Source organism: Malania oleifera, chromosome 1 (assembly GCF_029873635.1).
Source record: "Malania oleifera isolate guangnan ecotype guangnan chromosome 1, ASM2987363v1, whole genome shotgun sequence".
Lineage (NCBI taxonomy): Eukaryota > Viridiplantae > Streptophyta > Magnoliopsida > Santalales > Ximeniaceae > Malania > Malania oleifera.
The window spans coordinates 142,670,326-142,688,208 of NC_080417.1; the positions used below are offsets into that span (position 1 = coordinate 142,670,326).

Sequence of the window (17,883 nt, forward strand, 5' to 3'; positions counted from 1 at the left end):
ATTAAGTAATTAAGAAGGATAATCAGTAATAAATAGGCATGCTATGACTAGAGAAGGAACAAAGCATGAATATATCTATGTGAAGAAGAGATACCATGAGGGCCACTTAACTCATAATTCTCTCTAGCTAGCTAGCATGTTGTTTTGAAAATTAAACCTAGGTAGACAGGGGGATGTATGCCTACGCAGTTAGGCTTTCATCAGTGATTGCTACTCAAAGCATTTTTATATTTACAAAAGAACAAAATGAAGAAAGGAAGGGTTAAGGTATTACCCTCTTTTGTACGTTAAAGCAAGCAGCAATTATCATTGTCTTATATTTTGAAAGCAAACGCAGACCCCTTAATCAATTCATTGATGTTATTCTTCTTGTGCTTGGAACAGGACTAATGCATATTTCAATCTTGGTTAGGTGGATGAGGGACATTATGTTGTTTTTTTACTATTTTTTTTTGTGTGTACAATTTGTTAGGGTTTGAATTATTTTTTATATTTTTTTGGGAAGAATATTGTAATTGGTGGCTCATTTCTTGAATTGATTAACTTATACAAGGAGAAGAACATAGTGTAACATAGAAACATGCTCTCAGTATCTCAAATTGTTGACAGTTTCAGGAAATCTCAGTAAAATCGTCGACGGTTTTGTTTCTGGGCAGCAAGACTGAAATTCAAAATTTGAATTTGAACGTTAAGTTTGTTGGTTTTTTGGGGTGAACCTCCGAAGGAAAGTCCATATATTCTTGTCTAAGTGTATTGTGAGACAAGAGAGATCATTTTGATAAGTGTTTTGGGTACCCAAAAATTTCTTAGTAAAATTCTTGTGTCATTTGTTCCTGTGGATGTAGACATTACCGAACTACATAAATTCTCGTGTTGTTATTCTTATTGTTTCTCATATACTAGTTGTGTTTGATTGCTTGTTGCGTTTTACTTATTCCGCTGTACTTCTTATATCCGATCAATTTACAACGAAGAACGTATGAAGGAATATGAAATGAAAACTCATATAATGCTTACCGAAAACTCTTCTCAATCAGCGTAGTTATCATTCATTTGGTTATATTTACATGTAGATACACCAATACATTCATTTACTCAAACCCTACATTTGGGAGCATAGATTAATTTCAAGTTTGGAATTTGAATGAAATTTAATATTATTTTGTATTATATTTTGTCTGAACAGCAATTAAGTATAGTAAAATATCCTATCCCTTTTCCTCACTCTACCCGTGTTTAACAGCTTCACACATATAAAAAATAATATATTTTGTATGAGAATGTTCGATGTAGAGCCAAGATGGAATCAATTCATGATTCGGTGAAAACTGTGTGACTTGATATTAAATATTGGCTAAGATCTATTTCAGACAAGTTAAATAAATGTGCACTTGCTTCTTGCACGGATACTGCAGTCATTCATGCTTTGGATATTTAAGTAAAAAATGTGGGGGTTCGTCTTCCTCGTGTAGTCAGATGGTGTAAACCTAGGATAGGTTGGGTTAGGTTGAATGTGGATGGAAGCTGTAGAGGTAACCCAGGGAATTGTGGTGGTGGAGGTGTGATAGGAGATGAAAAAGGTTTATTTAAAGCAGTTTTTTCCTCATTATTGGGTTATGGAACAAATAACATGGTTGAATTGAAGGCGATTATTTTAGGGATTAATTTATGCAAAGATCTCAAATTTGATCAAGTGGAAATTGCATGTGACTCTGCTTTGTTGGTTCAGTAGATAAATTCTGGGAAGTGTTCGGTTTGGAACTTATGAGAATTGTGGGAAGAACTTATGCTAGCATTAAGAGGCATACAGTTCAAAGTGGAACATGTTTACAGGGAGACGAAAAAAAGTGCAAATTTCTTTGCCAAACAGGGTGAATCTGGTATTTCTCGATCATATAGTTGCCAAGATGATCTTCCTCAACAAGTCAGGGGAATGATTTGATTGGACTTGTTAGGTTTTTCCTTCTTTGCGTTCATGATGTTTTGTATTATTATACTTTTAGTGGTTTAGTTTCTTAGTTTTTTGGTTGTTGGTGTTTGGTTTTTTGATTTGGTTTATGTTGGTTAAGTTAGTTTTAGGGTCTTGGAATTTGCTTTTGTTGTCCCAAAGTCTCAAAATTGTAACCACGGTTTTCTTCTACCACAAATGAGGGGTTTTCTAATAAAGTTAGGAGGTGCTGCCCTCCTTTACCAAACAAAAAAAAAGAAAAAAGTAAGGCAATCTTCATAAAACACAAAATTTCATAGATATCTCACTTGATAAAAATTATTTCATTTTAGGGGTGTTACCCTCGAGCCCCCGCCTAGGGGCACTAAGCTAACAAAACCATCGCTGAGGAGGGGTGCACCTCCCTTCGACTCTCCCATGAAGCCGCACATAAAAGTCACCCGAAATACTATTTATATGATATTTCAAGTACTAGAAACCAAACTCGACATACAATAATATGGTTATTATCTCCCCTTCTTATGTCACCCCATCATAATTCAGCTCAGTAGAGGCAGCATGCTTCAATTAATTTAGAAAAATTGTACAGCGTTCCAGAGCAGGATGCCCGCATTATTGAGAAACATAGGCGTACTTGCAAAAATCCCAGTGTCATTTTCGTCTACTTCTCTAAAATTAATACGAACTTTCAGGGGCCCTTTCTTTGTTGGGCCACTGAACTTTTGAAGGTGGGCTGGTTACGCAAAAAGAGGACCAACCCAAACGGCCACGGGCCCATAATGCACAAGTGGATCATGCAGCATGGGCTTTGGAAATACTAAAGACCTACATTCAAGAAGTGGATGGATTCTTGGGCCAGCCAAGGTCGAAGACAGCTAGGGCTGTTAGTGGGCAGATGTTAGTTGTTGAGTTATAGTTATTTTTCTGTTTTTTTTTAACCAAGTGAAATGGTAATATAGTACTTTTGCTATTATCTGTGATTTATTTAATTTTTCCTATTTTTATTTGTATAATTAATAACTAGTACTTATTATTTTTACTCAATTAAAATTATCATGTAAAGTAATTTAATCATTATGAACTCAGAATAGAAATTAAACTACTTATAAAAGCACAAAAACTAAAATTGGATAGTCATAGGTGACAAAAATTAAAATTTCAAAATTACCCTTATGTTTAATTCATAAATAATTGAAATCTCATCTATGTTCTAACTCTTAGAGTGCAATAGCCCTTTCATCTTCCTCACCGGACCGTTGATGACCTCCCAACTCTCACGCATCTTCAACTAAATCCGACGGTTATGGTGTAAGATATCTAAAAGTCTCTCACCTTCAGAATGTCAAGCGTTCTATCTTTAAAAAGAAAGTAAATAATTTAAATATATAAATATATAAGAAAATTTTTGAAGCTTCTATTTATTAGGACTTTTGTTTTGCATCATCATAATTTCTATTTTACTTTTATATTGAACCTCCCAAAGAATTGGTTAGGAAAATCCTGGCAAAAACATATGATGAGGATTTTCTTTATTTTATTTAACTCTATTTCACAACTGGATGATGGATTTATTTATTTTTTTTTAAGTATGACTAACTCATTTCCATTTCAAAATTTACAAACAATTGTTTAGTTTTTCCATTAGACCAATAAATCTCTATTTTTTTTTAATGGAAAGATGTTTGAGCATGATTGCAGAAAATTTTCAACATATGCTAAAATTTTAATGGGAGAAATATGCTCTCTTTGATTAGAATTGTTTTAATGCTAATTGTTTAAAACTTTATTATAGATTTATTTGCCCAAAGTGTAAAATTGTTGATTGCATTGCTTATTTAGACATGAAAATTGTCATTTAAAAAATATTTAGCTCACCGTAGTTCTGTTTTATAATTAAAAACTGTGATTTGAAATCATGTTCCAGAGCATATAAATTCAAATTCTAAGAAATTGTATTTGTGATCTATCTTAATATTAAAGACATCATCATTTCTTCCTTCATTGCATATCCATATGTGGTGACTTTTGGATTGTTCATGTCTATATATGGTGACTTTTGGATTTGGACATTAATGTAGGATTAAATCATTGATTCATATGTTTATATGCATGCATTGTATACCTCGTCATTTCAGGCTTATTTTCTTAAATGAGATTCTTCCTTTATTCTATTTTTTTGAAATTCTTGCCTCTTAACTTGGAATCAAATTTGAATTCTTAAAACACAATTTATGTTGCCTTATTCACGATAAGGCGTGCACACACACACACACTTATATATATAAGAGTAAAGGAAAATTTTGATAGTCCTCAAAGTGATAAAATACCATGGTTAAAAATAGAAAGCATGGAGTAGTAACACAATAACTCCAATGATCCAATTGTTGAATCAACTTAAACCTATAATAATTTCTAGCAGAAGAAAGATAAGTATTCTGTAAAACCTTCCTTCTTTCATTCATATTTTGGATTTCAAATAACTTGTTTAATAAATGATTACTTTTATAAAAAATTCTTATATTTTTTTCTAAATGTAATCACTAAAAGTCCTACCGATAATAATGATTCACATACACTTACATGCATCATTAACCATTGGGATTAAAGAGTGGGTACTAATATTGTAAATTGGTGCATTTGAGTTAAAAGACTTGAAGTAACAAAATTTTAGGTCAAAATAGCACTTGCTGCAGGTATTGCGCTTAAATATCTTTTATGTTTTAAAACGAAATGTGAAAACAAAACTCTATGAATAATGGAGAAACTCCATGAAAGGAAGATTAATGATTTAGATAAATCATTTAATGAGAAATGCTTCAAATAAGTCCAACGAGAAATGAATAATCCTCTTATATAGAAAAAAAAATAACTCCCATGCCTTTTTTGACAAATCATATAGTCCAGTGATTTCATTGACTAATAAAATTATCAAATAAATTTATGTTTATCATGCACTTGAGGCCACACTCCGGGAATAAAATTTCATGAGCTTTTTTCTCTAACATTTTGGTAATTCTCTAATATTTTTATATTTAATTAGAGTGACAAAAAGAATTACATGAAATTAGTAAGTATAAGTCTTTAATTGTAGTAAATAAAAGCACGAGGATTAAAATAGTTTGTTCTTAATAGTATAGGGACTAACTTATAATTTTACTATTTTTTTTCAACAACTAGTCAGGTACACATGCGTTGCATGTGAATAAATTAATTTTTACAAATTTATTAAATTTTCAAAAAAAAATACATAAAATTAAAATAAAGAATATTTTTTTGCTCAAGTTTGTTTGTTTATGCAAATGAACAAACTTACAAATCCTTTTATAAGTTATCGAGATTCTCACGAATGGTGTCTTACTAATACTGTCTTAGGATTTTTTAGTTTCCACTAAACTAGCCTATTGGTCTTGGACACTAACCCTATTTTTAAATTGAGGTCTTGAAATTTGAGTTAAACAAACTCTTATCCAAGTAGTCGTTATTTTAAAGTCCACTATAATCTATCAATCCTAATTCAATCTCATTAAATTAGCTCATAAATGAGTCTACTCCAACCCAATAAACAATTTCAAACCGAGTCTATAATTGAGCCGCTCAGGAGTTGAGTTCATTCATATTCACGAGTAGAATCCATTCATATTTAGGCTCCAAATTACAAAATTGGACCATAATTGCCCATTTATATAATGAAAGAATTTGAACAAGCTTTTACTAAACTGAACCCCGAACTGCTAGTGAGCTGACTATATTAGTCTGCAATAATATTGAAGACTGTTAAATTTTTACCTTTAATATTGTAGTAGTTTCAACTAGCATTTTAATGGCCCAAGCATTTGACAATATGGGGATGCAACCAAAAGTTTTCCAAGCTTTGTAATGGTGAAAATCCTTGACAAGCTGCCCCCCACCCGATTCCACCCAGCAAAGCTGTGGAGACCAAAGCCCAAATTTTTGCTGCCTCGTTAATTTAAAGGTTGAAGCTATTGCAAGATTGAACTTGATCAAAATTAATCAAATGATTTCATGTAAGCAATAAGAAGTTAATTATTTGTTGTCCACCACCCTAGCGACCTCTCATATGGATTTGGATTTGAACCCATCAAGTTAAATAGCTAAACTTCTCACATGCCCCTCAGTTCACCAACTATATATATATAATTGCATTCTATTACCTATGTATGCCATTCAATAATGGAATAAATTAGGAGTCCAAAGAACTAAAAAAATTAAACTATATAAGGTATAAAAGTAATATACTTTTCTCAGTTTTATCTTGATTCGCCTCCTTCTCTGTTTTTTTACCTTACATTAAAAAGATAAAATAAAATAAAAAGGCGTCCTAGTACACAAAACTCCGACATATGCAGAGTCCAGAGGAGGCGAATCACGATGGATCTATAGTATGCAGCCTAGGCGCAATGGTAAAGTTATCGATGTGTGACCTGCAGGTTACGGGTTTGAGATGTCAAAATACTCTCTTACAAAAATGTAAGGTAAAATCTACATGCTATAAACTCATCGTAGTCCGCCTCTTCTCGAGACCCCAGATGTGGGATTTTGTGCATCAGACTCTCTATTAAAAAGAACAACTCCATAGTTTGCCACAAAAGTTTTACCTTGATCTATTTTTAAGTCTAAAATATGATATAATGCTTTTAAAATCATAGATTTTACACATTTGATTTAGATTAGTGTGAATTTTTAAAAATATAACACAAAATTTTATTATATTTCATTTATTTAAAATTCTAATTTCGAAGTCTTAAATTGCCTTATCAGAACTAATTGTTAAGCTACTTCTAAAAGGCTAAAGAAAAATTCTTGATCGTTATCTAGCACCTTTCAAATTATCTAAATTGTCCTCCAATATCTTCAATTTGGTTTTAATTTCATTTTATGTTCTAAAATGTTATAAAATGCCTAATCTACCCCCATTAAAATGTTTTCAAGTTATTAAATTCCTAACTCGTCCAAGTGATATGAATGGTCAAATAACTGTTTGTCTTCCTCACACTCTCAATTCCTTCTATTTACCTCTCATAATAAAAACAAGATTTCTTGGTATTCCTTATGTCCCAACTTTTGAAGTGTTTGTCTTGTCGTTTGAGTGTTTTATATTTTAATTTAAAATTTCTTTTATGTTAAAAAAAATTATAAAATATTCATATATTCCCATCAAACCTTTCCATATTATTAAAATTCTTAATATGTGCAATTAATATAAATTAAAACGCCCCAACTTGGGTCTATCATTGAGCACTGCGTCTCTCCTTCTCCACCTAGACCAGACAACAAGGGGCGGGCCTTATCGGACTAATGACTGGCCCCACAGACCAACACGTGTCATTTTCAATGTGTTTTGTCCTCACTTACACACTTCCTGAGAAAACTTCCCAAAAGGTCACTCATCCAAAGATGTTACTCTAAGCCAAACATGCTTAACCGTGGAGTTCTTAAAGGAAGACTCCCAAAAAGAAATGTACATCTTGTTGATATGAGTAGTAACATCTAATCTTTTTTAAGTCTTTTTTTCACGGGGTATCACATTCTCCCCCACTTATAAAATGCAACGTCTTTGTTGTGAACCCACATTTCCAAACCTAGGCGATGTGAATCTCATCAAACTTCCAATTAGGTAATTTCTCTGAAAAAATATCTAGAAATTCTCTGACTACTAGAATATCAACTTGCTTCAATTCTTCCTTTGGTAGCTCCTTTATGTAAGCTACCTACCCCTGACAACCACCCAGAAGCAATCTCTTCACCTGAATAGCTGACACTAACTGTGGCAAGGCACGCACACATAATCTCACGAATCTAAATTCCTGCTTCCCTGAAGCAATCTCTTTACCTGAATAGTCGACACTAACTATGGCAAGGCATGCACACGTAATCCCATGAATCTAAATTCCTACTCACCCAGGGGTCTAAAGACCACTTTTTTTTTATGGCAATCAATGCTAGCGTAGTTAGCTGCCAGCCAGTCCATACCCAATATCACATCAAACCCCTGCATGTCTAATACCACAAGATTGGCTGGTGATACCTTCTCTTGAATACTCACTGGATAGTTTTTAAGTACCCTCCTACACCTCACTACTGATCCAGTCGGCAAGGCTACTGACAACTCAACATCCAACAGTTGTGCCTTAACCCCAGATAATTTAACATATCTCGACAACACAAAAGAATGGGTGGCACCTAAGTCAAACAAAATACAACTTTATATGGTAAAGTTGTAAGAATACCTGTTACAACGTCTCTGGAAGTCCCTACATCTCTCGACGTTAGTGCATAAACCCTCGCCGGAGCTGTGTTCCTCTTCTGGCCTCCACGGGACACCTAGTAACCTCCCCGAAATGGTCTAAGAGCTGGTATGTGGGTTGGCGGTCCATGACATGATCGTGCCATATGGTGGGGTCTTCCACATTGATAACAGACGTTCTCTCCCAAACGACATTCTCTCGTATGTCTCCAGCCACACCTAGGGCAGGTGGGATACATCTGCTCACCCTAGAACCCACGGTGTCCCATCATCTGCCTCTGGCCTCCACTATACCGGTCTCTTCTCCATGAGCCCTAGCTGGAACCCGCCTGAAAACCTGGAGGCGTGGGCCTCTTCCTCTAACTCTACGTCTCAGCATCCTTCGGTATACTCTCCTCTACTATTGTAGCCCTGTCTACTAGCTCAGAGAAATCCCGCATCTTTAGAACTGCCACCTATCTAAAAAATTTCTACTTTAAGCTCCTCCCAAACATTCTTACTTTATTAACCTCATTTTGCACGATATAAGGAGCAAAACGTGACAGCTCAATGAACTTTGCCACATATTGTTGGACCGTGAGATTTCCCTGAGTCAAATTCAAAAATTCTACTACCTTAGCCTCTCTAATAGTGGCAGGAAAATATCTATCGAAAAATACCTCCTTGAACCGGCTCTAGGTCATAGCCACTAGAATGGGTCTCTGCTCCTCCAATAATTTCGTAGTAATCCACCATCTCTCAGCCTCACCTGTCAACTTGTATGTAGCATAGAGGACCCTCTGCTCGTCAGTGCAGTGGAGCACATTTAATACCTTCTCAATAACCTACATCTACTTCTTACCAACTGCAGGATCAGCTCCTTCTGAAAACAATGGAGGGTTCATCTTTGTGAACTTTTCTATCGTACAACCTTGGCCTGTAGATGGGCCTCCCTACTCCCTAGAGCTCCGTACAATCTTAGTCATCACCTACTGAGTTACGCTACGCAAAACAGCATCTGAATCCCCTCCGCCCATGCTAGAAGGTCCTGCACCATCATCGCCCCTAGTGTGAGCACTACTACCTTCAGGGTCCATCCTGCAATAATACCAAATTATTCTGAGAATTCAAACCTCATAATACTATTCTTACTTTAATCTAACTAAGATATCCTTATATCACCTATCACTAATTTAAGGTCTAGTCCTACCAATATGGAAATAGAAATAGACGATAGTTTACTATGGTTTTCCTGAAATCGTCACCCTAAGAAAATCACAAAAACCACCCTAAAGTTCCTGCTTCCAAACTACAGAACAAAACCCTAAATTCTCGTCTTAATTTCCCAACATTAACTCACTGAAATTCTATTCTATCCTAATTTCTATCCTTCTCAAAATTCCATTCCTATATTCTGGTATTGTGTTCCGTTGTACACTAGAGTTTATAGAACCTAACAGCCTAAGCTCTGATACCAAATGTAATGACCCAAAAATTTATGCCATTTTGTTTAAAAATCATAAAAGCTGTAAAACTATATTACACTGATATCCCTGTAATATCTATTATGACATCTCGGTCCCAAAGTGGCACCAAGGAATCCCTGTTCAAAAGATAACACACCTATGCAGCGAAAAATATAAAATCATAAAACCAAAATTACAATACCAGAATTCAGTATTTTCCCAAAACATACATATACATCTCTCAAGTATTTTCCACTAGATCATCTAGTGTCTACATAAAAATACATCTCCCAACATACACTTACCCTACAGACAGGGCAATACAAGATCCTCTTTATCTCTGAGTCTGATCTGCTCGTTTAATTGGATCACCTGAAATGTTTAAATTTACTGGGGTGAGACAACTCTCAATAAGACGAAATATGCTATTACCAGTATGTGGCAATTGATTTTACATGAATGATACACTATAATCAACTGAAATTGAGATAACAGGTAAAATAAAATACATCATAACTCACACCTATGTGACTTAAAATACAACTATTTCTGAAATTTCTATTTAATCATACTTTTAGTATCTATAAATATATATATATATATATATATATATAATTGTGAAAACTTCCCTAGATGACTGTATGTCATGATTTAATCTCTCATGATAGGGTTGTGCGGCCTGTAGGCAGGACTTAACACTGGTTGACCTATCAGGATAAGTCAACTGAAATCTCTATCATCAAATCGGCTGCCTCAACCCGGACTACCAAGGAGCTTGCAATCTCTCCCAAGGCATAATCGACTACTCATAAAATCCACACACTATCTAAGATATGTGGTTGCGCTCTATATTGTATAGCTACGGTACCATGCTTTATAATCTGATCTGTCCTATCAGGATCTAATACTATATAATACTGTTTTGTATCTTATTGGCATACCATGATTCTGTTCAACTGTAATAACCATGATTCTGTAAAACTTTATTAATCATAACACTGTAAAACTGATCTGTATAAACTATAATATTTGTATGTTATGGTTCTGTAATATCTGTATATCATGGTTCTATAATTTGTATATCATGGTACTATGAAAACTGTATATCTGAATAAACCTGTATATATGAATAAAACTGTATATCTAAATATAACTATGTAAATCATAGTTCTGTAAAACACTGAATAATTGTAGCTCCATAAATAAAAACTGATTCTATGTAACGTAATTCTATAAAACTATATAATCATAATTCGTTAAAAGCTGTGTAGAATACTGTACTATACCAATATTTCTCATGCCACAAAAGTAAATAATACTCATTAACTATAATCTGTAAAACAGTATAATTCTTACTCTTGAAATCCATAAACATATACTACACTTTTCTAGTAAAAATTTATGATTTAACTGGTATAGCATATTTCCCTTAGCTAACTGACTGACTCCCACTTTACTCTTATGCTCACAGTGTACCAAACTCCAAAACCCTGAAGTAATGTACATTTCCTAATTCAGTCAATCCAAACTCAGAATAATAACTATACTCGCCTTTTCCCCAAGCTCACATATCTCTTTTATCCATAAAATTCTAAACTACTAATTATTTATCGATGTTACTTGAGTTCTTGAGAAAACACCCGCTGGGGTCCTCAACCCATGTCTGTGGTGTTTGGAAACCCAAACCTTGAAATCACAATACCCTAGTTTAATCAACTCAAACTTCAATATATTTTCATCTAACATCAAATCTGGGTGCAAAAAAGCCTACTAACTATATAAATCCCAAAATAATCCACTTACCCCAATTTTGGGATGGTGCCTGAACTACTCAAATCAAAATTCTACCCTGGCTAAGTTGTAGAGAATTTTCCCGGGATCATCATAGTAACTTTTGATCGTCGAAATGGGGAGAAACAGAGCCTAAATCATAGAAAGAAGGCAAAGGATCTGAATTCTGGAGAGAGAAAATGGATGAAGAAAAGTTTTCTCGCCAAAAACCTTATTTTTGCATATTTATAGGTGGCTGGCCATGTGGCTTCGTTGACGAGACACGTGGACTCATCGACGAACTGAAGAAGGGAGTTCATTGACGAAGTTTATGAGTCCGTCAATGAACTAAGGTCTAAAATTTCCCACTCTCGGTATCTTTTCGTCGATGAGACACTAAAGTTCACCCACGAATCATACAAGGGCGTTCATCAACGAAACCAGGGTGTTCGTCAACAAACCCTGCTTTGTCCCTTTTTAAATTTCATTTTTCTCCCATTTATCCCTTTTTCTCTATATTATTTAATTGCTATTATTTTTCGATCTTTACATTATGGTATCAGAGGAATTACCTAACTTACCACCAGATTGAGAGATTGAATTTGTCATGAATTTACTACCAAGGTTAGCACCGATATCTAAAGCACCCTACATAATGACTCTAGCTAAACTGAAAGAATTGAAAGATCAGTTGCAGAAATTATTGGATAAAGAGTTTATCAGGCCTAGGGTGTTGCCTTGGGGAGCACAAGTCTTGTTCGTGAAGAAGAAATATGGGACTATTAGGATGTGCATTGATTATAGAGAGATAAATAAAGTGACAATCAAGAATAAATATCCTTTTCCCAGAATTGATGATTTATTTGCTCAACTCCAGGGGACCTAGGTCTACTCTAAGATTGACCTTTGGTCGGGATATCACCAGGTGAAAGTTAAAGTAGAAGATGTTTCGAAAACAGCCTTTCGAACCAGATATGAGCACTACAAGTTCTGGGTAATGTCGTTCAAATTAACTAATGCACCGGCTGTGTTTATGGATATAATGAATTGGGTGTTCCATTAGTACTTGAACCAATTTTTTGTGGTATTTATTAACGATATACTAGTCTACTCGGAGAGTTTTGAGGAGCACGAGGATCATTTGAGGCTAGTGTTGCAGGTATTGAGGGAAAAGAAGTTATACACTAAACTCAAGAAATGTGAATTCTGGCTAAGGCATGTCACTTTTCTCGGGCATGTGATCTCTAAAGATGGCATATTAGTAGATCCAAGCAAAATAGAAGTAGTGGTGAATTGGGTAATATCGGGAAACGTATTGGATATCAGAAGCTTCCTAGGTTTGGCAAGATACTACCGGCATTTTGTGAATGATTTTTCTAGATTATCGGGTCCACTAACACGACCCACAAGGAAAAATATGAGATTTGAATGGACCGATGATTGTAAGCAGAGCTTCCAGGAGTTGAAGTAGCGGTTAGTCTTTGCACCGATATTATCTATTCCATCAAGGGGATAGATTTGTTATATATAGTGACGCGTCCCAGAAGGGACTCGGGTGTGTATTGATGCAACACGGGAAAGTTATTGTTTATGCTTCTTGGCAGCTTAAAGAGTATGAAAAGAACTGTCCAGTATATGATTTAGAGTTAGCTGAAGTTGTAGACACCCTAATTTTAACCAGGCCTTTCCAAAGAGACCTCATGTCAAACCCTCCCCCATGCTGCTTGTGGACCTCACACATCTTTATAGGTCCCACGCTGCTTGTGGACCCCACATATCTTTGTAGGTCTCACGCTGCGACCCCACACATCTTTGTAGGTCCTATGCTGCTTGTGGACCCCACATGACTTGTGGGCCTCACATCTCCTAGAACGCTAGCTCGGATTCCTACATCCGGTGCACGTTATCCCTTTTAGTACGCTAGTTCAGATTCCTACATCCGATGCACGTTACCCCCTTTTGGTACGCTAGCACGGATTCTTACATCCGATGCATATTACCCCACCTAGAACGCTAGCTCAAACTCCTATAACCCTCACGCGATTTGTACGCCCCGCGTAACTTGTGGGACCCATATATCTCCATTGGGCCCCACATGGCTTATAGGCCCCACACATCTCCATTGGGATCTGCACGACTTCATGGACCCCCATATATTTATTTTATCATCACCATTATTATTATTATTATTATTATTATTATTATTATTATTAATCTAATTTGTAAAATGCAAGCATGCTTTGTTTTTCTCTTTATTATTCATCCCATGCTTTATTCTCCTCATTATTATTCACACCATGCATTGTTCCCCTCTTTATAATTCATCCTATGCTTTATTCCTCTCATTATTATTCACACTATGCATTGTTCCCCTCTTTATCATTCATCTCATGTTTTATTCCCCTCATTATTATTCACACCAAGCATTATTCCCTTCTTTATCATTCATCCCATGATTTATTCCCCTCATTATTATTCACACCATGCATTGTTCCCCTCTTTATTATTCATCACATGCTTTATTCCCCTCATTATTATTCACACCATGCATTGTTCCCTCTTTATTATTTATCTCATGCTTTATTCCCTTCATTATTATTCACACCATGCATTGTTCTCCCATAATTACTCCCCTGTGTCTTATTTTCCATGCATGCCATAAGCTAAGTCTATAAATAGTCTTCTCATTCTAAGCACAAAAAAAGAGAAGTTGGTTTTTGTTTGGGGAGAGATTGAAGTCTTCCATTGTTAAGTTTGTTTCTCTCCTTGTGAGTAAGCGATAAGGCTACGTTTCATTCTATTGGGAAATCCAGTGGTCGGCCAATCCTATTTTCTACTACAGCCGAGTCATCTCACCTGAAGAAAGTGCTCCGCTGCACCACAACTCATAGTTCAGGAACCATCCTTGAAAGGACACTATAGACAGACCCCTCGAAGACTAATTAATAAGAAAAGAAGACCGGAGGAGAGGAAGACGAAAGGTAAAACTAATAGGTCTCTCCTTTCTGAGTCACATTCTAAAATGTGATAGAATAGGTATGAAATTGTGAATGATGGAATTCAAGCTCAACGTTAGGTTCACCCCCCGGAACTGTTTGGCACCGGTCTTCTCGACTTTATTCGTTTAGTATCACTTCAATGTTTGAAAAGTTCATCGAAAATCCACAAAAATCACAAAATTTTAGAAAAATTCAAAAAATATTTTTAAACTTTGACTTCCATCATTTTTGTCTTAATTTTATTTGTACTATTTTGAAGTTCGGGAAAATATTGAAAAAGAAAAAACACAAAAAATCACAAAAAATGTTTTCACACTTAAGGAAAAATCACGAACATATTTTTAGGGTCCAGAAAGTCATTTTCACCCCAAATGAGCCCAAAACCTCCCAAGGTTTCAAAAATGTTATTTTTCTTTACTTAGAAAAATCTTAAATTTCAAAAGACCTGGGAGTTATTTTTGTAAAAACCTATTTTCTCAATTTTCTGATCCCTATGATTGCAACAAAAAGGCATGAGCTTTTAAAGCTTCCCATGCTTTAGTTCTAAGGGAATATGTATACTATATTATTTATTCCTTTGTTTGCATTTTGTAAATTTACAAAGGAAGGAATCTAAATGGTAAAAATTACCTCTGCTAACTAATCACTTTAAAGTTTATGTGAATAACCTTCAAGGTCATTTCTTCCATTACAATGTCTCTCTTTTTTAAGAAGATGGTCGATCACAGATTAAGCCGTTCAAGCTTCGTATACTTCGGTTCTGAGGGAGTATATATTGTATATTTTTGTGATTCATTTATTTGTATTTTTGTTCGTTTTTGTGCATTTCATAAATTCATAAAAATGGATAATTTCAAAGACTTGTTAAATTTAATCTGTGGGATCATTTTTAATTAATTAGGTACCGTTCACAAGAACGGACGTGTTGGGGGTGCTCACTGTAACGACCCAAAAAATCTAAGTAATAAAAGTAATAAAAGAAAAGAAATGGAAAAGGGAGAAGGGAAGAAAAAGAAATTTTTAAGAAGTGTCAGCAAGCATTCGTCGACGAACCAACCGGTTTCGTTGACGAACATTCTTCCTTGGCCCGTCGACGAAGACACATGTCTTGTCGATGAAGATTTACCGAAAGGGGTTTTAGACATTTCTAAAATTCTTCAACGAACTCACGGGTTCATTGACGAATGTTCTTCTTGGAATTGTCGATGAATCCACATGTCTCGTCGACGAGTCCCTATCTATACATAGTGTTTCCTTTCATTTTCAACAAAGAAATCTCTTACTTTCACTCTCTCTCTAAAAAGTGGCTTCTCTACCTTTTTCTTCGAATCCGGCTTGGATTCAACCCAGTTTGACGATCTGGAACCACCACGAGGTTTCTGTGATCATTCTCTGCAAAGCTACTGGAGCAGATCGTTGATTTGAGATTTTGGGGCACCATCCCAAAATCAAGGTAAGTGAGATATTTCAGGGTTTTATTATTATTTTGAAATATTTGAAACTTAGGAAGTATTAAATGAGTGTTTTTCTGAGATTTGAGTAAGTTGGGATTTTTGAAATACAAGGTATTGTTTTTGTTTGGTTTAGGTTGGAACTTGAGGACCAGGTAAGGGGAAAACATTAACGTTATAGTAGTCTTTTAATTAATTTGGAACCGATTAAATTTCAATATAAATTTATATATATTTAGGTATAATTTTCTGAATGATTAAACTTTTGGATAAAGGATGATTTTAATTAAATATATGTTATTTGGGAAAAATCGTGTGGCATGGAAAAACAACTTCCATAATTAAATGGTTCCGAGTACTATAGGATTATGATTTATTGTGTGCCTGTGATTACTGTTTGGGCTGCAAATTCTGCTTGATTGAAAATACTGATCAGGTGTGAATACTGTTTGATTATGTATACTGTGGTAAATGCGTGGATGTGCTTGATTGGTTGGTTTTGTTATTAATATGCACTATGGTTCATGTAAATTGCGATATAGAGTTGGTAGTGGTATGAGGAGGTTGTTATATCATACCTGATATAAATCGCCATATAGCGTTGGCAGTGGTATGATGATATCGTTATATAGGCATTTATATTAAGGGGGTAAAACATTGGCAGTGTTATGAGGAGTTTGTTTTACCGATTTACTATGAACGGGATTGTGTGTGTGAATTTGTAACCTGTGTGGTTGATAGTTCTATGTGGACCATGTAATCTAGGTAATATTAGTCCTGTGTGGACCAGTCCTATGTGGATGTTGCATTTTGTGTGGATATGAACTCTATGTGGGTGTGAATGGAGACTATGTGAATAATCCTGTGTGGATGTGGGTCCTGTGTGGATTGTATCATTCGTGTGGTTATGGACCCTTTGTGGGTGTGCATGAACTATGTGTGTATCTTGTGTGGATTGGTTGTGGTATGTATATATACGTGGATCTTTGTGAAATGATGGCATTGGAAACGTGTAACTTTAATTACATAAGTATTTATGGTAAAGTAGAATGCTCCACCTGAGAGCTTGTTGAGAAAGGCGAGTGCCCTGGAAATATTCTGTGGTACCAGAGCAGAGGGGAGCTACTTGTATAGGCAGGTAATCTTCCCTATTCTCGGAGACTTTACTTGGATACATAACCCGAGGGCTTCCTGAGTAAGGTGAGTGCCCTGGTATTATTGCTAGAGTAAAGGGAAGTTACTTGTATGGGTGGGTAATCTTTCTTATTCTCAGGAATTATTAGTAAAAATAAATATGGTTGTGTGTATAATATCATATGCTAGTGTGATTGTTGATAATGGGACTTCTCAGTTTCTATGTTATTGATTATCAGACAATTACTTTTGGTATGTATTAAACTCTCTGCCACACACTGTTTATAGCTTTTTCTTCCTTACTGATAGGTGTCTCACCCCGTCAAATTATTAATCTTTTTAGGTCCTCTAGGTGATCGAGCAGAGAAAGCTCCGAGGTGGGATTAGTTTTGTGAGTAGTTAAAAGAATGGCTCTGTGTATAGTTTTGTGTTGAATAACTTTGTCCTGATTATGTAATATGGAGAATATGGTTGTATCTTTTATGGGTTTGCATATGTAAATATAGTACTCTGGTATTATAGTTCAGGTTGTTTAATTAGTTTTACTACGTGAATGGTATCAGAGACATGTGATTGGTCTCATAACACTCTAGGCCCCACATGGCGGGTTCGAGGCATTACAGTTGGCATCAGAGCTTTAGGTTATAGATTCTGCAAACTTTAGGAGGATTAATACCAGAGTATAGGTTTAGGTTGAATAAGGGTAGGAACAAGTAGATTAAGGTACAGATAGGAAATTGAGTTTTGTTTCATAGCTTGGAGGCAGAAATCCCTTGACGGACTTCTGTAATTTTTTGAATCAGATGACGATTTCAGAAAACCACGGTAAATCCATCGATGGTGATGTTTCCAAGCAGAGAGACTGAAACTT

General features: G+C 35.2%; 1 pseudogene; it reads right to left on the bottom strand.

The window, feature by feature from the left end:
- Window positions 1-2,467: 2,467 nt before the first annotated feature.
- Window positions 2,468-9,097, bottom strand: LOC131149439 (cytochrome c biogenesis protein CcsA-like; annotated as a pseudogene).
- Between the last annotated feature and the right edge of the window lie 8,786 nt (window positions 9,098-17,883).